Source organism: Danio rerio, chromosome 6, assembly GCF_052040795.2.
Source record: "Danio rerio strain M-AB ecotype USA chromosome 6, GRCz13ab, whole genome shotgun sequence".
Taxonomy (NCBI): domain Eukaryota; kingdom Metazoa; phylum Chordata; class Actinopteri; order Cypriniformes; family Danionidae; genus Danio; species Danio rerio.
The window spans coordinates 6,766,805-6,794,243 of NC_141026.1; the positions used below are offsets into that span (position 1 = coordinate 6,766,805).

The 27,439-nt window shown below is 36.6% G+C and overlaps 2 long non-coding RNA genes across 2 annotated transcripts in view; one reads left to right on the forward strand and one right to left on the reverse strand.

Moving 5' to 3' along the window:
* LOC141386170 (uncharacterized) overlaps positions 1-27,439 on the forward strand; it is a 197,656-nt gene that overhangs the window by 55,731 nt on the left and 114,486 nt on the right. The window lies entirely within an intron of this gene.
* Positions 8,216-20,346, reverse strand: LOC110439858 (uncharacterized). Its single transcript, XR_015493162.1, has 6 exons — positions 20,081-20,346; positions 17,866-17,966; positions 12,833-12,941; positions 12,324-12,418; positions 11,811-11,905; positions 8,216-8,656 (listed from the first exon to the last, which is right to left on the reverse strand). It is a non-coding gene; the product is annotated as an uncharacterized LOC110439858 (long non-coding RNA).

Consider the following 27,439-nt stretch of genomic DNA (forward strand, 5'->3'; position numbering starts at 1 on the left):
ACCTGTTTATAGCCGGACATTATTCAAATGTGCACAGGCACACAGCTCTTTTGCCTTTTTTATGAATGAGTCATTTGTACGTGTTTTAACATAATTTATTCAAAAGAAACATCGGCTATAGGTAGGCCCACACGAAATCTGAGCACGCAGAATTCTGCAGATTTTCCACAGATTTTTAGCCCATCATTTGTTCTGTTTATTTACTTGAGTAAACATGTAAATCTGTATTTATTCAGTTTTTAAAGTAATAATATTGACATATGAAAACGTTTATCTGAATTATGTACAATGCAGTTTGTACAGTAATATTTTCTGTCTTTTAGTAGATAAATTATATAAGAGACTTGCTTTGTTTACCAAATACAGTGAATTTAATTGGTTTTGCATTTTAAACAATGAATAAAAAGTTAAAAAGATGTGTGTGTATATATATATATATATATATATATATTTTTTTTTTTCTTTTTTTTTTCTCCACATATTAAGGTTTTAGCTATGATACTCCCAAAATAATTCCAGAAAAATCTGCAGATTCCAGAATTCTCTGCAGAAATAGCAAAAAAATGTCTGCAGATTTCTTCTGGCCTTAACTATAGGCCACTTAAGTTCTCTCTAACATCGTAACATCTCAGCACTCTACATAGGCTTAGGTACATACACTTAGCCTTTAAGTTGGCCAACACCAATAAAAGTAAGTCTTTTCTAACAAATTCAATTAAAATAAATTCTAAATCATAACGGGTATTTAGCAATAGCGGAATTTAGATAAAGGCTCTGCGGGATTTGTTTCGCCACTTCTCTTCACAATCTGGCATTAATGCAACGGTGAAGATGAATAATAAAAGAATAATGCCAATATTAGCCTATATACTCTGACTACATTATGCATTTATGGTTTAATTAATTTTTAGTTATAATTTAAAACCCCTAACTCACCAAGATTAGGCTACGTGTTTATGTGTTGGAACATTATTGAATCCAGTGTAGATGGGGTCCTGCGCTCACTGATGTTGCGTCTAGCAGCACTTTTGGGTAGGATTGTTTGTTCATCTTCCACCAGCCAAGAACATCCATTGTCCATGACAGAGGTTTCAGTGTAGCAAGTGACCTCGTCATCTTCCCTGTCTGCTTACTGTACATATATTTCTGTTTAGCGATCTACCGTAATACGCAGTGTAGGAGTGACCTCCGAAATACCATGGCGGCTAGAACGACTGTATTTTTTGAACTGGCGGCTGGCCTGATCACAGTCAAAATTCGGTCTTTTTGACGTCTCCATCATCATTTGTTTCACTTTTGCAGGGATGGATTTTAATGTTGTAACAAACAAATTGATTACTTTCTCGCGTTAATCGAAATGCATCACATGATTGTTCCGATGCGACCACGTCTAAAGTTAAAGAAACTAAGCCCGGTTTGGGCAAAGATCTTCAGCTCAAATGCTAATGCCCCACAATCTGAGAATACACAATTAAAGGAAAACATTTAATATGCTCCATCTCATAAACTAACAGGAGAGCACAGCATACTGATTTGTGGCCTATCAAAGGCTCTGCAGTTCAATAGTGCTTGTTGATTTGTCTCAGGTAAATGCAAAATACTTGACGGTGGTTGTATAACACATCCCAGAGCAGTTTTCCATGTAATATTTCACAATTCGAGACATATGCTGACAAATTTTAGCTAGTGTGTTTCATTTGAAATAACTGATATGTCAGTAGATGTTGTCTTTCTCAATAAAGCGTAGTCTTTAGGTTTGGCTTCGTGCTTGCTTATTTGCCTATATCTTGCTTTTAAGTTTTTATTTGATCAAAGTTGAACGTCATATTTGGACTTTGGCGCATCTTCACAGTAAAGACAGCAGGATTCCGCTTTTAATTAGCTTCATATGCTTTAGACGCGGAAGCTAATAAACTGCGATGATATCAAAAGGAAGAGCTGAAGTAGGTGGACAGGATGAGGATATGTCTTCAATTTAACAGAACTGCATATAATCATCTTGCTAAAGATCTAGGATTGAAAAAATGGGATTTATTTTAGATTAATAATCACTTACCGGTTCAGTTTTGCCTTCGGAGCTGCCGTGATTCTTTGTTGCAACGGTTCACTAAGCATTCCTCTGACATTTTTTAGTTGATATTTGGTCCATATTTACGTCCATGATCCATTCTGCTTGATTGAGATCTGGAAGCAGATTTAGTTTAGTTGAGTTGAGCTCACTGTCATGTTTAAGAAACCAGTTTGAGGTTATTTGAGCTTGGTGTATAGTTCTGCTAGAAGTAGCATTCAAAAAGTGGGATCACTGTGGTCATAAAGAAATGGACATGGTCAGCGATGATGATTGTCAGTGACATTCAAACAATTAATGATGCTCAAATGTAAAACAAATTACAAATCCACATTGTTTTTTTTTCAGATTGTTTTTAATACAAATTCTACAATCTAAATTCATCAGAGATATTCAAAAATTCCATTTATTTATGTATTTATTTATTTATTTATTTATTTATTTATTTATTTATTTATTTGTTTCTTTGTTTGTTTGTTTATTCTGTGTGTATTTATTTAATTAATTATTTTAATGTATGTATTTATTCATTCATGCATTTATTTTTATTATTTATTTATTTATTTATTTATTTATTTATCATATACCATGTTTACTTATTTATTTATTTATTTATTTTTTTTTTTTTATTATATACCGGAAGCATTGTATGATTTTATATATTTAATTATTTATTTCATTTATTTGTAATCATTCAATTTATTTATTTATGGATTTATTTTATATATTTTTTAATAATTTTTTATTTATTAATTTATTTTTCCCTTCATTTTATTTATTAATTTATTTTTCATATACTGTTTAGTTATTATTTTCAGTTATTTATTTATTTATTTATTTATTTATTTATTTATTTATTTATTTAATCTGTTTGTATTTGTTTAATCATTTATTTTATTTTATTTTATTTATTCATTCATTTCTTCATTCATTTTTTAATTTATTAATATATTTTTAAGATGTTGTACTTTATGTATTTGTTTATTTATTTATTTGTTTGTTTGTTATATAGACTAAGTACTGTATGTACACTGTAAAAATATCAGTAGTTTTAAGATTTATTTCCAGGAGCTGGGGTGCCAAAAACCTGGGGTGCTGGGGTGCCGCCCCCCCACCCCCACATCCCCCTCCAGTTAAATTAGAGAAATTTACCATAAAATAACAGATATTAAATTACAGAATTGTCCTTAAATTTCTGTAATTTAATATGCTTTATTGTGCAGTACATTTCTGTAATTTAACGGACGTTATATGACTTTTTTTTTTTCTGGCACCCCATCAGCCGAAAATAAACCGTAAAATTACGAATTTGTTTTACAGTGTATTTATTATTATATGTTTTTTCATTTATTTTTATTCATTGAATTTAATTATTTTCAGTTATTTATTTTCAGTTATTTATTTATTTATTCATTTATTTATTTATTGTAGCATTCAAGTCTCCACAAAAAGAAAAAAAAAAAGAAATATTATTTTATTGTTTTAAAAGAAGCTTTTTTAGCAAGAACACATTTATTTGATCCAATATGACCATAATAGTGTCAGTGTGAAATAGTTTCCTTGGTTTCATTACATTTACTTCTCACTTTGTGATTCGTTAAGATTTATGTAGACTAGATTATAAAACTTTGTTCACTAAGAGCTGCTAGAACATGTTATAGTGGATCTGCTTCAGACCAGTTCACCTGACTGACATCTGCTTCAGGTGCCAGCTTTCAGGTTAAACCGCACTAAGCTCCCAAATCTTCATGTTGTCCTTATTTTTTCTGCTTACCACTTATTCTTTGTTATCGCTCTTTCTCAGCTCTCTGCTCAAACCCCAATAGGAACAACATATAATTGCATATTCAGTACACTGTACTGCAAACCATTCTATAAAACATTTACACTTTGAATAATGTGAGTAAAAACTTGCTATACGAGCACAGAAACCCATAAAGCAAGAGATACCATGTTAATGTATGCATTATAATAGCATCCAAGCTTTAAGAACTGAACAGAAAGACATGAAATCCCATAGCTAATTAGAAGCAAGATATGCTAACCTACAGCACTGAGCTGCCTGAACAAACACCTGCGCTGGATCAATTAAAACTTCCCCCATTAATGGGCTGCAGCCACACTTCAGTTTAAAAACACATCATCTGTTTGCAGATGTGCACACATATACTTCATCTTCACAAAAAGTATTTTGTCTCACTTAACATCTGGTTTAGTGAGTTGTTTGTCAAAAAAGTCTACTTTGTGCTAACTTTTATGCAGTTTCTTGAGGTTTCTTGTTTTTTTTTTTTTTTTTGGGGGGGGGGGTTGTTTTTTTTGTTTTTTTACAGTTTCAAAACGTTCTTTTATTTTATTTTTTTTATATGACAGCCAATTTTAAATACATCAATTTAGGATTTGTGATTAATTGGTTTAAGCAAACAAAACATGTATTATGTTTTGAAAATCTAGTATGCAAATTATCACTTGTGAATTGAGAGTATGCAAAAATGTGCTAAGTAATCAAAATAGAGTTTTAAATTAATAATAGAATATTATTATAAATGCTGTAAATTATTTTTATTATATTATTATTATTAGTAGTAGTAGTAATAGTAGTAGTAGTAGAAGTAGTAAAAGTTTTAGCAGCGGTAGTTATAGTACTAATACGCTTAAGAAACTACTACTATTACTACTGCTACTTCTGCTATATAGTAGTAATAGTAGTAGTAATAGTAATATTATTAGTACAAGTAGTAGTGGTAATAGTAATAGTAGTATTAGTAGTAATAGTAGTAGTAGTAATAGCAATAATAGTAGTAATAGTAGTAGTAGTAGCAATTGTTGTTGTAGTAGTAGTAGTAGTAATAGTGATATTATTAGAAGTAATAGTCAGGGCCGCTGCTGGGGTGGGGAAGTTAGGACTATTCTAAGGACCCACGCAATTTTTTGGGCTCCCAGAGATATTATTAGGGGCCCTCGTTTGCAACTCGCAGAACAGTTGTTTGAATAGTTGACCCGAATTGTTATCCTTATCATAAATGTTAAAACTGAATGGAACAACATTGTCAAACGTTTTACTAACTTTTTGTACAGAGAGAGATTATTTATTTATGTATGTATTTATTTATTTATTTTTTACTACTACTACTTACTGTGTGTACTGTTTTTTTTATTATTATTATTATAAATGTATGTTACTTTATAACTGCTTTGGCAATACATTTGTAACAATTGTCATGCCAATAAAGCAACTATTGAATTGAATTGAATTGAATTGAATTTAATTTAATTTAATTTAATTGAGAGACTAAGAGAGAGAGAGAGAGAGAGAGAGAGAGAGAGAGAGAGAGAGAGAGAGAGAATAAATAAAATGACTAAAATTACCCCATTATTTTTAAAGAAAGCCCTAAAGTGTCTACTTGTATTTGTGTATATTCATAATTACAGCAAAACAGTTGTTGCACTGAATTCAGATGCTCATCTAGTGTTGGAGACATATATTTAAGCTAAACAAGACCACAATTGAAGTGGATGGGGTAATGGAAATCCAACAGCATTACAAAGATTAGTCACAAGCTCTTTTTTTAAGACTTTTCAATGCTTTGCAGAAGCCCTATAAAAAAGAGAGCAACAGTATTGAATCATACACAATAAATTAATAAATCAACAAATAAAATAGGAGGGGCAATTGTCCACACCACAGTGGCATTACTTTAAAAGAAACTTGAATATGAAACATGCAAACTGAATTTCTTGTCTTAACGTTAAGAAAATCCATTGTTTTGTGAATTTGCGTTTTAAAAAACCTACAACCCCTTTACAGGTATACAGTTATTTTTTTCAACGTAGGCTTATTCTGAAAAATGCTATATACGTTTCTGGAGATTGCTAATTGTGTAGCCAGAGCCGTTTCGTCTTTAAAACGAACGCTTCTGGGCGGTATGTTGCTCTTCCTTTTTGTGCTTACCAGCTGACCGCTTACTTGCGTATAGACGACTTTCCTGCTTTTCACGACAACGAGGTTTGAGTCTGGCGAAGAACAGTTCTAGAAAGCAGGTAAGGCCAAAAAACCAAAATAAGTACATAACAGGGTGAGAATGTGTTAAATTCTGAAAATTAGGTAAAAATAAGGCTGCAGAGAGGGCTTTTCTTTATTCTGGATTGCTTTTAAAAACTCTGTTGGTTGGGTTTGGGGAAGGTGGGGGGTGGGTCAGTCGATTGGTCAGTCAGTCAGTCGACAGCAGCCTCTAGTGGATTTATGTGAGAACAGCAGTTGCGAGTGGCACTCACAAGAGAAATTTGAGATATGAAAAAGCGTACACAGCAGCCTGTGGTGGATTCGTAATGTAATAATTCAGATCATCTGAAAAAAAAAAGACAAAAATACAAAAGACCCCAAGTGATAATACTACCGATAATCCTGAGGAGCGCTGTTGTGCAATAACAACCGCCTGGATGCACTTTATTGCTTAAATAGTGCAGTGTCCACTCTCGAGACTCCTGCATAAATTAGAGATGAGAATTTGATCAGCCTCCATTCATAAGTTTCTGATGTGCAATGCTGATCACTACCAAAACTTTGAAGCTCAAAAAAATATTAAAGAGGTTTAATATGTATTAATTCGATTATAAACCTTTCCATTTTGTTGGAGTGCAGAGAGTGCACTATTCTGGGCTTCTGAATGGCTGTATTTCAAATTCTGTTGATTGATCTTGTGCAAACAGTCCAATTGCTTATCACTGCATATCTCCTCACGTAGTGTTGTTAGGACACAGGGTTACAATGTAACCTCCTCACCAAATGTTTGTAAGTAACAACCACCTCCTTTGGAACTCTGTATCTGTGTCTCATTTGGGGCTGTTAGTGTCCAGCAGAGGTCGAATTTGGGTCACGGAAGCATACTTTGACAGCCTTTCTGACTAAATGAATGTAATGTGCTGTTTTCCATAAAGGTGCAGAAGTATAATTGGCTAAAGTGGCATTGGGTAGGTTAAATGACCAAAACAAAGACAGCCGTTCTGCTACATAACTCACATTTTCAAAGCAGAATGTCTGACTTTAGCATTGTTTTCAGAATAACAAGAATGTTCACTTGGCATGTTTCTTAAATATCTGCGAACATATTATGGTTTTGTTAAGCTTTAGAAGAGTCAAAAACGTACATACAGCACCTTTAAAAAAATTGTAAATCCAATGAATCGCTTTTTTTCAGTGTACATCAGCCTGCTCTTTAACCTAACATTGAGTTATGAATCATTATATCTTTGATGATCGTTAAATCACATTTAACACTAAGAAGGACTTTATTTTGTCGTTTGAGAGAAAAGAAAATGGGATTTATTGTTTTGCGGCGGGGTGAAGAGCAAATGGGAGTTCTGTACCGCCGCCAGCAGCAGATTAGGAGGTGTGAGTCGCCTGTCTCAGCAAGCCTGATGAAAGCACATCTGAACGCACCTGTTCATTAATCAGCACGCCGCTACAGATGGCGGACGCTGACAGAGAATGCAACGAGCTATCAACCGTTCTGTGCTAATTAATCCTCCAAGTCTTTGAATAACAGCAAAAAGCATAAATTAACCTGCATTAAAAGAAAAATACTCAAAGAAACTGTTTGTCATCAGCATTGTTTATTTTCTCATCGCTTATCAATTAGTCGCTAGGAATATTTGACATGATGAAAAAAAAAACAACAACTTTTTAAAGTTTAGCGTTGTTTGAATCTCCTAGCGTAACTTTGTAGACAGCTACTCCTTAGCGCTACCTTTGTTGTGCTTTTTCCTTCCTTTTTGTTTTTCTCGCCTGTTTGTTATTTAATGAGATCACATTTTATCAGTGTGCGGTTCACGTCAGAATGAAACGGGGAGATAAGAAGGACCGACTGTGCCAGTCTGAATTTCTGTCAGCTGTGGAAAATCAAGGGGAAAAAAAGACAACCTCACGCATCATTAAAGCGTAATACTTGTTTTTAATTCTTCATTTTTCTGGAAGAAATGTGAGTGGAGCGTCACTTACATCACTGTCATTAAACTGTGGGGCTTGCTAGGGCATGGATATGCAGTTGCTATAGAGTGCATTTATTCATTTATTTAGCACTTTTACAATGTAAATTGTGTCAAAGCAGCTTAACATAGATGATCTAGTAAATTGAAACTGTGTCAGTCCAGTTTTCAAAGTTGAAGTTCAGTTTATTTCAGTTTAGTGTGGTTTAAATTTCACAGCTGAAAGTCCAAACACTGACCAAATCCATCAATGTGCAGCTCCACAACTCACAAACCAAACGAGCAAGTGGTGACAGTGGCAAGCAACAAACTTCACTAATTGACTAAAGTGAAGGAAAAAACTTTAAGAGAAACCAGGCTGAGCTGAGCTTGACCATTTCTCCTCTGGTCAATCTTCTTGTGCAGAGCTGCAGTCTAGGGGCCAGAGGCTGGAGAACGCTGGTCATCCAGTGTGGAGAAGATACAGGTGTGAGTAGGTCATCAGTGGGTGTTCAGGCTGGCCCACAGGATCAATGCGGAGACTCATCTGTCACTGGGGTCTTTCAGGAATCAGTTTTATGCTCTATACTCCTCGATAACCACCACAGAATCAGCTCAGGATACGGCCTGGTCATGGATTATGAATTAAAAAAAAGTTAGTAAAAAATTACCAACAATTTCCAGCTCTGGAGCAGTATTGTTGGAAATATGAATTTATTTATTTATTTTTTATTTTTTATTTTTGGAAATGTAATATAATTTAGTTTTAAAAAATCTGAATATAAATATTGCAAAATTATTTTTTTTCATGGGGTATGTAAGAGCAGGACGACAGCACTGCCAAAATATTAAATCAAATTTGTTGGAGTGACTAATCAGTCTGACCAAATTTAGCAAATGATCATTAGAATGCTATTGTCATGGATGGTGTTATATACACATTCTTACGAATAGGGGTGCGCAAGAGATCTGCAGAGTGGAAGGCAACATCAACAGCCTGAGGTATCAAGACATTTGTGCTGCCCATTACATTACAAACTACAGCAGAGGGCAAATTCTTCAGCAGGATAGCGCTCCTTCTCATACTTCAGCCTCCACATCAAAGTTCCTGAAAGCAAAGAAGGTGCTCCAGGATTGGCCAGCCCAGTCATCAGACATAAACCTTATTGAGCATGTCTGGTGTAAAATGAAGAAGAATGCATTGAAAATGAATCCCAAGAATCTTAATGAACTCAGGGAGTCCTGCGAAAAATGCTTTCTTTGCCATTCCAGATGACTTTATTAATTAATAAGAGTCATTGCAGAGACATATGGATGCAATCCTCGAAGTCATACATAATATAATTTTTTTTTCACTGCCCCATGATTTGATATCCTGTACTGGACATTATATCTGTTAAGTGACAATACTTTTGTACCTTACTGTCCTAATTAAATATTAAAAAAATCAAGGCATGATCATATTTTATTTTGGTAAAATAACTGTAATCTAGAGGCATTTGCCTTTCATATAAGCCACTCGTGATACCAAATGATCGACTAGAAGTCAAATTATAATTTTTTGTTCCTAAAACTTGGATATATATATATATATATATATATATATATATATATATATATATATATATATATATATATATTTTTTTTTTTTTTATTATTATTTTTTAAGTGACATTTTAACTAGGTTAATTAATTAACTAGGCAGGCAGGTTAAGGTAATTAGGCAAGTTATTGTAAAGCGATGGTTTGTTCTGTAGACTATGAAAAAATATAGCGTAAAGGGGCTAATAGTTTTTTTAATATTTTCTTTTTTTTTATTCAAGCCGGAAAAAAAAAAAAAATATATATATATATATATATATATATATATATATATATATATATATATATATATATATATATATATATATATATATATATATATATATATATACATACATTTTTATTTAATGGGATATTGACACAATTGGCAAGAAAAATATTAGGGTAGCTCACTTTAAAAAAAGCCTAAATACTTTATACATATTTATTTATTAAACCATTTACAATAATGCTTTAACTGTAACAGCCAATAAAGCAAAGTCACAGGACTTGTTTCCTTGTGATTTGTACATGAACAGGGGATCTGTAGGGGATGAAGGTTTACACTTAAAGTTACATGACAAGTATGAATAAATGGTGTTGCACCATATCAGCATAGGTTTAATAAAAGTGGGAAAGGGCCTTAATTCAAAAATTGCTCACAGAAATTGTTGAGCTCAACAAGACAATTTGTTCCAGACAACAAGTGGATGATGTATTTGGAGTGACTCAAAGTAATAACACACCTGTCTTCAACAAGCCCCATAATTTGTTCTATCCTTCATGCTTGTAGCACAAGCAGTTTGTTCAAATCAACACTAATTATCCATTAGTCTGAATTCTATATCATTTCTAAGCCATCTTACAAACTCAGCAGCTTGTAAAGGACTATTTTGTTCTAAATATAGGCTCTTGTATAACATCCGGTATCAGAGTATGTGAATTGCCTGTCATCGCTATGGTCTCCAAGCTCCAAGTTGCCTTCTCATTGAACCATCCGTCCAACCTGGGGTATCTTAGAAAGCACATTTCACATCAGTGCCCTTCTCTATGGGTTTATTTGTCTATTACATGGCACATTAATATCACATGTGGGAGAAAAAGAGCTTGTGCGGAATTCAAACAGCATTTCATCTAAGCCTGTACCTTGCGCTTCAGTGCCGACAAACACGATATAATACCATTTAATCAAAGCCATTGGGAGGACGCCCGGGAGAGCAGAATTTGCCTATAACTGCCAAAGCACAGTGCAGACGCTGCAAATAAATCCTACTCTAGGTATGGATTTGTCAAGGAAAGTTGTAATCTATGACTTTACGGTGGCGGGCAGCACTACGAGATTTCAGCCATGGCCTTGTGGATGCCTTGGCCGTTAGATGCAGGCATTTGTAATTATTTAATGGCTCGGTGCTCAATCCCTTGTTTGTTGGTGACGGCGTGTGTGCCCAGGCTTAACTCTCCTAGAGCAAACAAGCACGCTTCCACTTTCATTGACCAGACACTGGACACACAATCTGTTGCGCTCGTACTCACTCCTAATCCGTAATATCAGCTGTGCAAATAGCGTTACCTTTCCATTCCAAGGGAATTAGTTTGTTTTGAGCCCTAAAACCCAAAACAAATGATCAGAGCCCAAATTAGAAGAATCTCCACTCTGACGGATTTATCGCACGAGAGCTCCGGCTAACTTACACGTGGATTATTCTCATATCGCTTGTTATGACTGGCGTAATCCTAGTGATTAAGTGCGTTAAGAACCATTCAAGCCAAAGGCAATAACTATAAAGTTGAAATAATTGTTGGGGAATCATTTTGTTGGAGCTCAAGCTAACTTCAACAACTTATTTTATTATTCCCCATTAGTGTTGTAGTAATTCCACTATTTAAGTGCACTTAGACTATTCACACCAAGAAATATAGCTGTAATGATGCGTTTTAAAGGATTGTTTAATCAGTCTCCCTCATTCCATTTCATTCCAATCATTATTTATTTATGTATAAAACTCATGATTGTGAAAATGTTATGATTGTTTTTGTGTGTACACTGTGCAACATAGGCTCATTATGAAAACGTAGCCCTATACACGTCTCTGGAGATCGCAAATTATATAGCTAGAAGTAAAACAAATATAAAAGTAAAATAAATGATACCGGGCGGCATGACGTTGTTCCTTTTCACGCAAACCAGCTGACCGCTTACCTCTCTGGCTTTCCTGCTGTAAAGAGTTTGTTTGCCATGTTTGTCGGCGAACTTGAGATGCAGAGAGTAGTTGATCACGATGATGGGGTTTGAGTCTGGTGAAGAACGGTTCCAGAAAGGGAGTAAGAAGAAAACAGAAGACAAAAACAACTTATTTAATTATTCCCCATTAATGTTGTAATAATTCCACTGTTTAAGTGCACTGAGACTATTCACACCAAGAAATATAGCTGTAATGATGCGTTTTAAAGGATTGTTTAATCAGTCTTCCTCATTCCATTTCATTCCAATTATTATTTATTTATGTATAAAATTCATGATTGTGAAAGTGTTATGATTGTTTTTGTGTGCAAACTGTGCAACATAGGCTATTTATGAAAACGTAGCCCTATACACGTCTCTGGAGATCGCAAATTATGTAGCTCGAAGTAAAACAAATATAAAAGTAAAATGAACGATACCGGCCGGTATGACGTTGTTCCTTTTTTTAACGTATACCAGCTGACCGCTTACCTCTCTGGCTTTCCTGCTGTAACGAGTTTGTTTGCCATGTTTGTCAGCGAACTTGAGATGCAGAGAGGAGTTGATCATGATGATGGGGTTTGAGTCTGGTAAAGAACGGTTCCAGACAGGGAGTAAGAAGAAAACAGAAGACAAAAACAACTTATTTAAATATTCCCCATTAGTGTTGTAGTAATTCCACTATTTAAGTGCACTTAGACTATTCACACCAAGAAATATAGCTGTAATGATGCGTTTTAAAGGATTGTTTAATCAGTCTCCCTCATTCCATTTTATTCCAATCATTATTTATTTATATATAAAATTCATGATTGTGAAAATGTTATGATTGTTTTTGTGTGTACACTGTGCAACATAGGCTCATTATGAAAACGTAGCCCTATACACATCTCTGGAGATCGCAAATTATGTAGCTCGAAGTAAACCAAATATAAAGGAAAATGAACGATACCGGCCGGTATGACGTTGTTCCTTTTCACGCATACCAGCTGACCGCTTACCTCTCTATGGATGGCTTTCCTGCTGTTACGAGTTTGTCCAGTTGCTCGCCATGTTTGTCGGCGAACTTGAGATGCAGAGAGGAGATGATCACGATGATGGGGTTTGAGTCTGGTGAAGAACGGTTCCAGAAAGGGAATAAGAAGAAAACAGAAGACAAAAAATAAAATGAACAGGGTGAGAATGTAGTAAAACTGAAAGCATGGTAAAAATCAAACAAGGGCTTTTTATAACGATTGTCGATTGGGTTTAGGGAAGTGGTTGTGCGAGTCAATCGGTGCTATTGAAAACAATATTGGTTGGGTTTAGGGGAGGAGGAGGGTGGGCAGTTGATCGGTCAGTCAGTCTGTCTGTCAAAAGCGGCCTCTGGTGGATTTACACAAAAACAGCAGGCACAAATGGCACTCGCAAGAGATATTTGAGATCTCAGCGTACACTGCTGCCTCTCGTGGATTCACGAAAACAACAATTAAAAAAAAAAACATACCTCCTTAGATGTATTTGGCGATCTTCAGAATGGGTTTACAGTATCTGTTTTTAACAATGAATGTAAACCTGAGCAGATGTATATACATCCCTTTAAATTTTAATGTCAATTTGTTTGAAGGGGCCTGATTTCACCAAGTAGGACACGGCATAACATTTCAGTCAACCAATCAGAATTAAGGGATACATTTTCTGGTAAATTTAGGCTTAAGGTTAGGTTTTTGCACTTTTACATGATTGTTATTCAACTATTATTCCCCTCTGATTTTGAGAATAATTTACAGTTATGGTTGGGTTTAGGGGAAGGGAATAGATATGAATTACATTTTCCAACAAAAATGATGTTCCAGGATCAACATAGACGTTAATCCAGGACCGCATCATACTTGACAAAATCCTGACATGCATATATGTTTTTTTATTGTTGGATATTTTGTTACTTTGCTGGGTTTTGGGTTATTGTTGTTTTTCAGTCTCTTGCACTGTAAATAATCCATCACGTTGAACTTTATATCAGCAACAGGGGTGGACTGGCCATCTGGCAATTCTGGCAAATGCCAGAAGGGCCGGACCATTTTTTAAATGTGGGCCGGTCAGGTTTTTATTTATTTATTTTTTTTTATATGTATTGTTTTTACATGCTTTTACAAGCTTTTATCTCTTACAAGATGTGATATTATGATGATATAATAACAACAACAATAATAATAATAATAATAATAAATATTGTGCATTTGGTCCAATCGGCGACGGCTGGCTGGTTTCGAGAGGGGCTGCAATCTTAACATCCTATACTGTGTTTATTAACTAGGGTGTTACCAATACCAGTGCTGTGAGAAAGGATGCTACGGTAGGCCTAGCAGAAACAGGGAGGAGTGTGGTAGAGGTAGAAAAAAAAAACATTACACACTGTACTTTGAGTTAGTAGTTAACTCTACAGTAGAGGTGAACACATGACAAAAAATGTAGTTAAGTCTACATAGTTACATTTGAACTTAACTGTAGAATAGGCCATAATTGTTAATATTTATTCTTTAGGTCACCTGTAATTGTTTCATAAGCACATATTTATTAAAAACTAGAATTAAGAATTAAGACTAGAGTCAAGCCTAGCAAAAGCAGTGATTCAAATAATTCAGAGACCAGCAAGAAGCATGGACACAATAAGAGTCAGGCAAGGGTGAGGAACAAGTATAATCTCAGACAGCCATACAGGCATATTAAAATTGCAGAGTTACAGAGTTAAAATGGATGAGAAGATGTAGAGTCAGACAATGTGTTTACTGTCAACATAGAAACAAGGAGAAGCCAACATAGTCTATGGACCGTGGCAATAAAGAACAACACTTCAGAGAATGACAAGTATAGTTATTTGTGAATAAATGTATGCTGAATGTAGTGCTGCATGTCCATTTGTGTGTAAAGGTGTGTGTGTGTGTGATACACATTCACAGGTTAGTCCTATCATAAATAGCAGACAAATGGTATAAACAGACAGCACACGAACTTTAAATTTTTTTAATTTAGTTTTACTGTATGTATGAATTTGTTATAAATGGGTTGTTTTTCTTCCAGTCACATACATTAAATGTTTAAATATCTATTACATATATGGTACTGCTTATTATTTCACTATCTGTACACCAATATAAGTAGTAAATGTGCGTGTCTGTCGGTGGGGCTGTGTCGGTGTGGTCATGTGGGCTGGTGTGGCTACAGTGCCAGGGCTGAATTTTTGTCCCAGTCCGCCCCTGATCAGCAAGTAGTGGCATCATTTTGAAGTTTTTCTGAGATTATCATCTATTGGGAACCCACCGCAAGCCTTCCTGGTTCGTCACCCAACGATTAGTTAATTACACACCCTCATGCCATTTCAATCTCCAGAGACATTTGTTCATCTTCTGAACACAAATTAAGATATTTTAGATGGAATTCAGGGGCTCTGTCATCCTCTATTCACTGAAATGGTATCAAGAAAAGTGTTTTTGGAACATTTTATAAATACAGATGAACCACCGGAGTCACTTGAAAGTTTTTTGTTTAATTTCTGGACTTTGAACGTCTCAAGATTCAAAATCAAAAATCAATACTTAATGTTTGATTTGTAGGACAAATTTTAAAGTAGCTTTTCTCAACATTTAGATTTTTTTAATCCTCAGATTCCAGATTTTCAAATAGTTATAACTCAGCTAAATATATCACAACAAACCATACATCAATGGAATTATTTTTTTGAATTCTGATTTTAAATGATTCAAAAAATGTTAGTTGGTGGTTCAGGGTCATATATTGTGTAAAAAAAATGACACAGTGGTTAATCGGTCAGCCATTCAATCAGTGAATCAATCAGCAAATCAATACATTAATCAATCAGTCAGTCAATCAATCAGCCAATCACTTAACTAATCAATCAATTAATCAGTAAATCAATTGGTTAACCAATCAATTTAAAAAAAATATCAATCAACCAGCCAATCAATCAACTAATCAATCAATTAAACAGTCAGTCAGTCAGTCAATTAATCAAACAAATTAATTAATCATTTAGACAATAAACAAAGCAATCATCTAATCAATCAGCCAATCAATGTATTGATCAATCAATCAGCCAATCAATCAGACAATTAATCAGTCAATCAATCAGTCAGCCATTCAATCAGTGAATTAATCAGCCAATCAATTAACTAATTAATCAATTAGTCATTTACTCAGTTAATTAATCAAACAATTAATCTGTCAGTCAGACAATCAACAAATTAATCAATCAGAGAATTAATCAATCAAGTAACCAATCAATCAACTAATCAATCAAGTAATCAATGTATTAGTCAGTCGTTCAGTCAATTAATCAATCAATCAATATATTAGTTAGACAATCACCGTTTAATCAATCAATCAATCAATCAATCAATCATCCAATTAATTAGCCAATCAATTATGTAATTAACCAATTAATCAATCTGCCAAGCAATCAGTCAAGTCAATCAATTAGCCAATAGATCAATAATTATAATTTTTTTAAGATTGAATAACCATTTTATTTTATGAGAATAAGACAATCCACTGCACAGCTATGACAATAGAAGCAAATTAATTATGTTGTTGGGAAACCATTTTGCCTGCTCCTGTGTGATGAACACAATGGCAGCCAATCAGAAACTAGCACCTTTGAAAAGCCTGAGCATTTAAAGCAGCAAAAGACAAAATTGCACCACATGCTCACAATATACAGAATCTCATTGCGCAATGGTGTGGACACTAATATAATTATCATTCTCAGCAGTGTGAACAGCCATTTTGTAGTTTTCAGATTGACACGTCACACCTGTCAATCACTTTGATTGGTGCATAAATAAGAGCGGCGGTTTTCATGCAGCGTGCTGACTTAACTTCCTTTGATTACTAATACATAGTGCTGCTGAGGCTAGTGCTCTGGGTTATACAAAGTAAGAACAACCTGTACCTTTTCTGCTTTACAAGCAAGTCTGCTTTTCCTCTCCCTCATTTTTTTCCTGGTGCTATCCAATCTTATAAGTGGAGAGAGATTGTACCTCTTCCTTACCTAATTACACAACACTGCATCTGTAATGACACACAGCTCCCAGAAGACCGCTGCTGGTATCAGAGTGACAGCAGACATCCGCAGCAACAGAGCCGGCATCGGGCTCCCTTATCTTATAGTGCAGTCTGCCCCCCATAGCCCGCGGCGCTAGCCAAGTGTACACTCGCAGTAATGAAGAGCGGGGGAAAGTAGAGCCGGGTGTCACTGAAATCTTTCCTTTGGGAAATCTCACCTCCGAGTCTGAGCTGTAACTCTCCCCGACCTGATATACTGCCACGGAGTCTGGCTCTCGTGATAAATTAACCAATAGTAAAATGAAGGCGGCTGAAGGGAGAGAGGAGGACTGTGGGAATTAGAGGTGGCTGGTGAGAACAGGAAGTGAGAGGAATTAGCAGGGGAGGTGTGTCCGTGTGCGTTCCAGCCGGAGAGGTCCTGCCGTGAGCTATTACAGGCATTTGTGTTAGGACGGCCGAGTCATGCTTTCACACGCCTGTCAGTCATGTTCTGCTGTGTTTCGCCTTCTGGTCTCCTGGAGGGTCTAAATCTGTCTGCCTCGGTCCCCCAGATGCAGCCGACCTGTCGCATGCATTGCATTTAAGGCTGTGGAGTTGCAGTGAAAGATGAATGGACCGTAAATACACTTTATTAGAGACCAATGGAAAAGGTTCCCATAAGACATCCTATAGAAGGAACTGTGACCTCATGCAAAACTGCGGTGTGGGGCTTTTTGGGGAAGTTGTCACAAGGGGTTTCGTTTATAAAGATAGTTTTAAAGTTGGTTTGAAATGTCTAACTTTTGTAAATTAGAACCTATTTTTGTACATCTAAATACCCAAGTTTCAGCAGAACTTACCAACTTAGGCTCATTCTGAAAACGTAGCCCTTCTGAATTATGTAGCCATAAGTACATAAGTACACATCTTTAAAAAGAAAGCTACAAGGCGGTATGACGCAGTTCCTTTTCATGCTTACCAGCTGACTGCTTACCTCTCTATAGACAGCTTTCCTGCTGTTACCAGTTCATCCAGTAGCACATCGATGGACTTAAGAAGCAGAGAGCAATTGACCATGACACCGGGGTTCGATTCCTGCAGAGAAACAACACAAAAACAGAAGCCAAAAAATTAAATAAACAAGTAAATAGCAGGGTAAGAATGTAGTAAAATCCAAAAACGTTTTAAAAATAAAGTGATGGCTTTTTATTTTTCTGGATTTAAAACTGTCAGTTGGGTTTAGGGAAGTGGGTGAATGGGTCAATCAGTGCTTTTGAATACACTATTGGTTGGGTTTAGTTAAGGAGGAGGGTTGGTCAGTCAATCCCTCAGTCAGTCAGTCAGTCAATCAACAGCGGCCTCTGGTGGATTTACATGAGAACAGCAGGTGCGAATGGCACTCGTGAGAAAAATTTGAGATCTGAAAAAGCATACTCAGCGGCCTCTGGTGGATTCGTGAAAACAAAAACTGCCCACAAACAGTGTTGCCAGATTGGGCGGTTTCCTGCCCAATTGGGCAATTTTGAATTTGATTTTGCGGGAAAAAAAATGACATTGAAAATTTGGGTGGTTTGGCAATGGGGTGCTCGCCAACCCCGGTCTTCACTTATAAACCTGTTATGATCTCCCAGATGCCATAGCCCCTGTTCTTCACATACAAATGCTTACAGCAGTTGTGATCTCCCAAGGACAGGCTGGAAGGTAACAGAAAAAAAAATGTCTTCTGAAAGTTCCAATGAGCACAGAAACCACCAGGACTCTTCCTAGAGCTGGCCGGCCATCTAAGCTGAATATTCAGGCAAGAAAGGCCTTAGTCAGGGAGGAGATCAATAACCTGATGGTCACTCTGTCTGAGCACCAGCATTCTTCTGTGGAGAGAGAAGAACCTTACAGAAGGACAACCATCTGTGCAGCAATCCACCAATCAGGTCTGTATGGTAGAGTGGCCAGATAGAAGCCACTCCCCACCTGGAATTTGCCTAAAGGCATCTGAAAGAGTCTCAGACCATAAGAAACTAAATTCTCTGGTCTGATGAGACTAAAATTTAACTGTTTGGAGTGAATGCCAGGGGTTACGTCTGGAGAAAACCAGGCAGCGCTCATCACCAGGTTAATACCATCCCTACAGTCAAGCATGTTGGTGGCCGCATCATGCTGTGGGGATGTTTTTCAGCAGCGGGAACTGGAAGACAAGTCAGGATAGAGGAAATGATGAGTGCAGCAATGTACAGAGACATCCTAAATGAAAACCTGCTTCAGAGTGCTTTTGACCACATGGGGTGACTGTTCATCTTCCCGCAGAACAATGACCCAAAGCACCCCGCCAAAATATCAATGGAGTACCTTCACAACAACTTGGTGAATGTCCTTGAGTGGCCCAGCCACAGCTCAGACCTAAGTCCTATTAAACATATCTGGAGAGATCTAAAAATGGCTGTACACTGTCTCTTCCCATCCGACTTTATAGAGCTTGGGGTACTGCAAAGAGGAAAGCCAAAAATTCCCAAAGACAGGTGTGCCAAGCTTGTGGCATCATATTTAAAAAGACTTGAGGCTGTAGTAGCTGCTAAAGGGGCATCCAAAAAGTATTGATCAAAGGCTGTGGATACTTATGTACATGTGATTTTTCAGTATTTATTATTTTATTATTATATATTTTTTGAGTATTTTTCAGAACTTGAATTTGTATTTGTGTTTTTAACATGTTAGTCATGCGCAGTGTAGCCTTGTGTGAGCATGAACTTGATGTGGCATTGAATTTGTAATGTATTCATAAACAACTCCTAAAGACTGAAGCCGTTTCTTTTACAGGCCACTTAAATAAGGCTAATAAAATTGGGAGGCTTGGAATAAAACCTTCGCTTATCTCATCTTTCCCCGTTCCTGCTGAGAACAGGAGAATTCATTTGTTTGTATATAGTTTAAGCACTTTAACTGTTTTCAATAAGCAGAATACAGTTACTTGCACAAAGTCAGGTGTATAATGGTGTGGAAAGTGGGTCTATTTTTGCTCTTTTTGTAACCTCCACAGATCCGCTCAAGACATGTTTTTGCCCAAAGAGTGGTGCAGCAGGTCTCAGTATTACAGACAGACCTTTACCTTCACAACTCATTTAGATGGAGTTGAGAATGCCATCCATGCTCAGAATCGACAATAGCATTATCTGTACGACAGCCTTCGTCCACCGCGCACACACTCACTCACTCACCTCGCACTCTTTATCCACCACTCAGGGGAAATTTATCCTCCTCTACAGTCTCCTCATCTGCCACAAGCCTTTTCCTTCTGATGAATCAATTAATAAGTAACGACTTTTCTACAAACTTCTCCGACAGCCGTATTAACATTGCTGAGCAATGCCTGTGGGCCGTGTTCTGACAAAGTGCGATTCCGCGATGTAGCCAGGCCCAATCTGTCTCTACGGCTCACGGATAAAACTCGCTAAAACCCAAGAGGGAAGGAAAACAATGCTACAGCCTACTTTAAACAAGAATAGAACAAATACACTCCACTGTGGCATGCCTGCTAATTCCCCTAAGCCTTGCCTGTGTTGCCAATAATGAAAACAAGGCACCCGGTCAAGGCAACAACAGAGAATATATCTTTTTCTCCTCCCCTAGATATGATTGCTAGTTTAGGGGAGCCAAGGCCACATATTCATCAGGCGTACTGACTTCTATTACGGTGGAACAACTGTAGCATAGCTGATTCAGAATCGCTACGGTCCAAAAAACAGATCTGCAGCAGTGTCGTCCTGATGCGTGCATAAAAAAGCCAAGAGCTTATGCGCTCTGTTATTTAATAGGTACCATTAGAAACAACGCCGTCTCGCAGCCCACTGCTGCTCACTCATTTTCCTTATAATTATCCAATTTCAGAAATCAGCAGGTGTTCCCCGCACAGAATTTATTGAAGACACCTCTCTGGGTATGATTTGTGAAAGGCAGACGCGTGGAGGGCGGGGAGGGCTGTGTGGAAGTGTGGAGCTCATCCATGTCTGACGGGTGGAGGTGGAGAGAGCTGATGTGTCATCAGAGAATATCTGTAATAAGAAGTTAGTAAGTATTCATAACACAAATGGTGACTTTTTAATAAATCATTAACTTTTTTTTTTTTCAATGTAAAGTCAAATGGGGGTGCTCCAAAAATTTCAAAATGTGACCCTGGACGACAGAACCAATAATAAGTGTTTTTTTGTTTGTTTGTTTGTTTGTTTGTTTGTTTGTTTGTTTGTTTGTTGGAATTTTGATTACTTGAGAAAAGATTTTAATTTAAATTTACAACATCTGAAATTTAAATAAATAAGCATTTCATTTATATTTAATCATAGTTTTTTAGCACAACATTTAGCCAGTATTTAAAAATCTAGAATCTAAGAGTTCAAAAAATATAAATAAGGAGAACATTGCTTTTAATGTTGTGTGAAATGCATATTGCTCATAAAAATAAGTTTTTATATATTTGCAGTTGGGGCGTCACAGAGGCGAGATTGTCTCACAGCAAGAAGATTGCTGGTTTGTGCCCTGGCTGGGTCAGTTGGCATTTCTGTGTGGAGTTTGCATGTTCTCCCTGTGTTCGCTTGGGCTTCCTCTGGGTTTACTCTGGTTTCCCCTACAGTCTAAAGACATGTGGTGTAGGTGAATTGAATAATCTAAATTGGCCATATGAGTGTAAATGCAAGAGTGCATGGGTGTTTCCCAGTGTTGAGTTGCAGCTAGAAGGGCATCCATTGTGTAAAAACATATGCTAGATAAGGTGGCGGTTCTTTCCGCTGGGGCGAGCCCAGATTAATAAAGGTACTAAACAGAAAAGAAAATTAATGAGTAAATATTTGCAGCTAGAAGTTACAAATATATTTATGGAACATGATATTTAATTTTATTTACATTTAGCCTTTTAGCAGAAGCTTTTGCTCAAAGCGATTTTCAATTGAGGAGGCATTCAGCGATTCAACAGAAAGACGTAATACACACAAGATAAAATAATTTCTAGTGCTCAGAGAATTGAGTTCTGAAATGGGTTTGTTTGTGTATAGAGAGAAAAGTATTTCTACAGGTGGTTTGTCAAGCCCATTCACTTGTGTGAGGCACACTCAGAATTGCATAATATTTTGAGGTCAATATAGACTCATTCTGAAAAAGTAGCTCTATATATTTTTTCGGATATTGCTAATTATGTAGCCAGAAGTCATATAACTGCATTTCGTCTTTAAAACAGATGCTACAAGGCAGTATGACGCTGTTCCTTTTTGAGCTACCAGCTTACAGCTTACCTCTGTATGGATGGCTGTCCTGCTGTTATCAGTTTGTCCAGTTAGCTTGCCATGTACGTTGGTGGACTTCAGACACAGAGAGGAGTTGACCATGACGACGGGGTTCAAGTCTGGCGAAGAACAGTTCTAGAAAGCAGATAAGACTCAATCAGAAGCAAAGTAAACAACAGGTTAAGAATATGGTAAAATCTTAAAAGGTGCTAAAAGTCAGGCGGCTGCGAGGGCTTTTATTTTTCTGGATTGCTTTTGAAAACACTCTCGGTTGAATTAGGGAAGTGGGTGGGTGGGTCAATCGGTGCTTTTAAAAACGCTATCAGTTGGGTTTAGGGAAGGAGGGTCAGTCAACCGGTCAGTCGTTTGACAGTGGAAACAAAACTACAAAAAACGTAGCTCCTGGGATGTATTTGGTGCTTTCCAGAAATGTATATAGGGGTACGTTTTCAGAATAAACCTGTGTTGTATATTTGGCTGTATAAATAACCATTTTTGGCTATTGTCAAAAATATACCCATGGAACATAAGACTTGGTTTGTGATATTCGGTCACACAAATGAGGATGTGAAGTAATCCTGATACTTTGTGTGATGCTGAAATATAACTCCTCATTCATCAATAGATCTGCATTTGAGGTCTTTGGTGTGCTCATTTTAGAAAACCTCAATCTCTGAATAATGAAAGAAAAATTAATTTGAGCTGTATCTGTACTGTATTGGCTAATCAAGTTTACATAAAGTGGATGATAATTCAATGAATGATCAGACTAATTTGAGAATTTAAAGAACAAAAATCTGTAAAACCGAATATAATTTTTGAAAAGTTGCACATAAAGATGACATTGTTGTCAAAAAAATTTAATACCAGAATACCAGGCCTGTAATTGATATCTCTTTGTGAAGTAACTATTTGCATTTACAAATGCACTTACTAACACAAACAAGTCCTGTAATCTGTTGCTGCTGTTTTGGTAGTCAAGGCCTTTTGTATACCTACTGTATAGACTGAATACATAATATGATGTATATATTAAATCACAGCTTTCATAAAACTATGTTGTTGTTTCCTTTACACAGACACAATAATGTTTATCTTTTCAAAAACTTACCCTTTGGAAACTTACACTTTTCTGAAGAATGTGATTTCATGACCACAAAACACAATTTGTTATGCCACTTGCTATGCTGTTTGATATTTCAAAAGTCTTGGTTACAGATGTTCCCTGAAGGAGGGAACAAGCCAGTATATAGTGTCTGGCATAACTCTGAGTGAACAAGTGAAAAAGAACTGGTATTTATAACATATATCAGAGCTCACCAAACTTGTTCCTGGAGGTCCGGTGTTCTGCAGATTTAGCTTCAACCCTAATCAAACACACATGAACAAGCTAATCAAGGTCTTACTGGGTATACTTGTAACACTCAGGCAGGTGTGTTGAGGCAAGTTGGAGCTAAACCCTGCAGGGCACCGAACCTCCAGGAATGAGATTGATGACAAAATCTGACCCTACAATCCAAATGTCGTAGCAGAAATTGAGACTCATCAGACCAGGCCACAGATCAGATATTTTTCTAATCTTCTATTGTCCAATTTTGCTGAGCCTGTGTGAATTGTAGCTCAGTTTCCTGTTCTTGGCTGACAGGAGTGGCACCCGATGTATTCGTCTGCTGCTGTATCTCATCTGCCTCAAGGTTGGACGTGTTGTGCATTCAGAGATGCTATTCGGCAGACCTCTTTAGTAAAGAGTGGTTATTTGACTACTGCTGGTATTCTATTAGCTTGAACCAGTCTGGCCATTCTCCTCTGACTTTTGGCATTTGAGCCCACAGCACTGCAGCTCACTGGATATTTTCTCTTTTTCTCAGACCATATTATGTAAACCCTAGAGATGGTAGTGCGTGAAAATCCTAGCAGATCAGCAGTTTCTGAAATACTCAGACCAGCCAGTCTGGCACCAACAGCATGCCACATTTAAAGTCACTTAAATTCCTGGAGAAAGGTGGTAAACTTTCAGTTGCCTTTCCTGTCCCTTTTAATAAAGAGATAGTTCGCTCAAAAATGAAATTTATGTGATCATTTACTCACCCTTTACTTGTTTCGAACCTTTATGGATTTCTTTCTTCTGTTGAACACAAAATATTATATTTTGACGAAATTTGGAAGCATGTAACCATTGACTTCCATAGTATTTGTTTTCCTACTATGGACATCAAACCTGACCATAGATTGTTTCTAAATATCGGCTTTAGTGTTCAACAGAAAACAGAGGTTTGGAACCTCTTGAGGGTGAGTAAATGTACATGTTTTGGGTAAGTATCCCTTTAAAACTTTACAAATTCAAATACAATTATAGCTATTGTCCTTGGTGGTCTTAAAATAAGTTTTGATCTTACGTTTACTTGAAACCTAGAGAGTCAAAGAGACATGAGATGTAATACAAACGCACAGCAAGTTGCTTTGAATAAGAAAGCATCTGCTAAGAGAAGAACAATAAGTGAATTACAACTATGATGATGACATTTTGCAAGCAAGTGAGTGCGCCTGGCAGCAAATTACAATTTAAATTAAAAAATTAAACCAGAGAATGAAGATAGCTATTTTAGGAGATGCCTGAGTTGCTTTAGTTCAAAGGAACCGCTGTTGCGCATTGTACGAGCCGCGCATTCAGATGCACGCACAAGCATGCCTTTTTGATTTAATCTTTTGTTACACACAAAACACAATCCATGCTGTTGTTAAAAGCTGCTAACAAGCTTTAACATTAATGCACAGCTGACAGCAGTTGCAGACATCTATTATTGGCTAAAAGGAAGCACCTACTGACGGCACCGATAAAACAGCGGCTGAAAAAATTCAGCAGAGCTGCTCATGGGAAGCCGTGATAGTTCCACACCAGAGAAACAGAGCAGGAGGTAAATTGAATTTCTATCTTTCTCTCTGACATTTCGACTCTTGACACTCTAATTACTCAGGCCAAGTCATGCGTTGACGGGAAAAAAAAATCTGGTGATTCTTTTCTCTCTCTTTCTCTCGTTTTTTTTTTTTTTTTTTTTGGTCAATAAACCAAGTTCTTGTCATGGATAGCAACAGTCAAACCACAAGCACAAAAGTGACTTTGTGACCCCTGACAGCGGAGGGATGGGGAATCAATTACATAGGCCACAGGTGAAGAATTAGAAAGCAGCTGTGAAGGAGACGGCGGTATTACAGTGGGAAGCGGGGTCACTTTCACGTTCGGGAGATAAGAATGGTAAGCATGTTGAAATTAGCCGCGGCTAATGCACCCCGATCTGTGATTTATGCCCACTACTTCAGATGTAGAAATTTATTAATGTTGTGGAGGCATGTTTGCATGGCAATTGGAAGCCAGCTGGGTTACTCATTACAACTCATTTGAAAATGGCAGTGCTACATCAAAGTTATCTCCCAGAGAAATGTAGCTCATTAAGATACAAGCCATACAGCGAGCTCTGCGATAAACATGCTTCTACTTTTTCGCTGAGGTTGGTAAGAAAGGAAACTTTGTGGATGTTTCTAAGAGGAAATGCTCAAATGGGGAGGTTCACCAGCAATATAAACAATATCTGCTTTTAGTTGTCATTTGAAAGACATCTATTGAGGTATACCATATATTAAGGTATTTATGTGGAAAATATGTAAGAAGTGATTCAGGCTACCAGCTAAATCTAGAGACTGGAATATCACATAAAAAACAGGATCACTTTGGATATTAAAGGAGTTGTCTAGAGGGTATTTTTAAGGCTTTTTTGTGTTTATAAAATGCAAATGAATGTGTGCTCATGCTTCATTTGTAAAAAAAATCACATCATTTGTTTTCCTATATATGGCTACTCGGCTAACATTAAAACCACTGTCATATTTCCTGCTTCCTCCAAAAGCCTGCCCTCAAGAGGCTTTGATTTGTCAGCTAACATAATGTTCTGTGATTCGCCGATTGGCTCCACGTAACCAGGAAAAGTGTCACGCCCCACACAAGCACGCACTTTTGCGCTGTGTAAACACAGTCAATCAGGGGTGCGTTTCCCAAACAACGATGTAACTAGTGGCTGAACTATCATAGTACGATGCATCAGTTGGGAAAAGAACGATGTAGTGACGAGTGTTTCCCAAAACCCGTAGTTTCTCTGTCACAGATCCATCGTTTGAACCACGTTAGTTGTAACGTAAAACGGCCATAATGATGCTCTTAACACAGTGGAGTAACTACTTCTTTAAAGAACAACCCAACAATTTGTTTTTTTGATGATGATGATTATTATTATTATTATTATTAAGATATAGATTTTTATTTTTTGAAAAGTCCACTTTTACAATTTGACATGCAAACCACTGCAGAAATATTCTAACCAACAGGCCCGTGTTATATACAGTACAGATACTTAAATAGCCTACAATAAATTTAAAGCATTAACATATGCTGTGTTTTTTTTTTGTTTGTTTGTTTGTTTTTACAAGCTTTGGAGACGTAACATAAATTGCACTTTTAAATAAAAGGTCACCTACAGCTTTCGTCGTGAGGCTGTGTTCAAAATGACATCAATGTTTTCAAAGTGCACTCCTAAGGGTGCACAGTTGTATACATGAAGATCGCTAAATAAGTAGGAGTTATCCAGGAACTATGTTTCTAACTACAGCTCCAGAGGTGTAGTTGCAAGTGCACAAGTTTGCGACATAGTTTGCGAATGTTCGTTGGAATGATGGATTTGGAAAGCAGCAAATCAACTAACTATGTTAGTAACGATGGAACTTGTGACCTTAGTTGGCTATCGATGGTTTTGGGAAATACACCCCTGAGTAGCTGTTAACCATATCAGTTTATATCTGAATCAGACAGAAAATGACACAAGAGAACACAGTTGAATCTCATGCCTGCTCTGCAAAATAAAATCAGACATGTGTCATTCACATATATTAGTATTGTAATGTAATGTATCTTTTGCGAGTTTGTTATTTGAGATGTAGAATGCAGGAAAAGCAGCCGCATAGAGAGACACTACAGTGCTGGTGATGACTGTGTGTGTTTACAGCAGTTTGATGGATGAATAGGAATTTTTTACTAAATTGCTAGCAGTGCCAAACAGCATTTGCTGTTGTTTACATCCTTGTTTACATCCTTGCTACAACATACCGTTAACGCTAGAAACTGTGCATGTAATAGATCAAGTTGAACAAATAAAAACACTTACAAATTGTGGCTCACAATCCACAGCTTTATCTGTTATGGTTGGTGGAGTTTTTAGCCAAATACAGCACTGAACTGGGAGAGATTTTGGAAGCTGT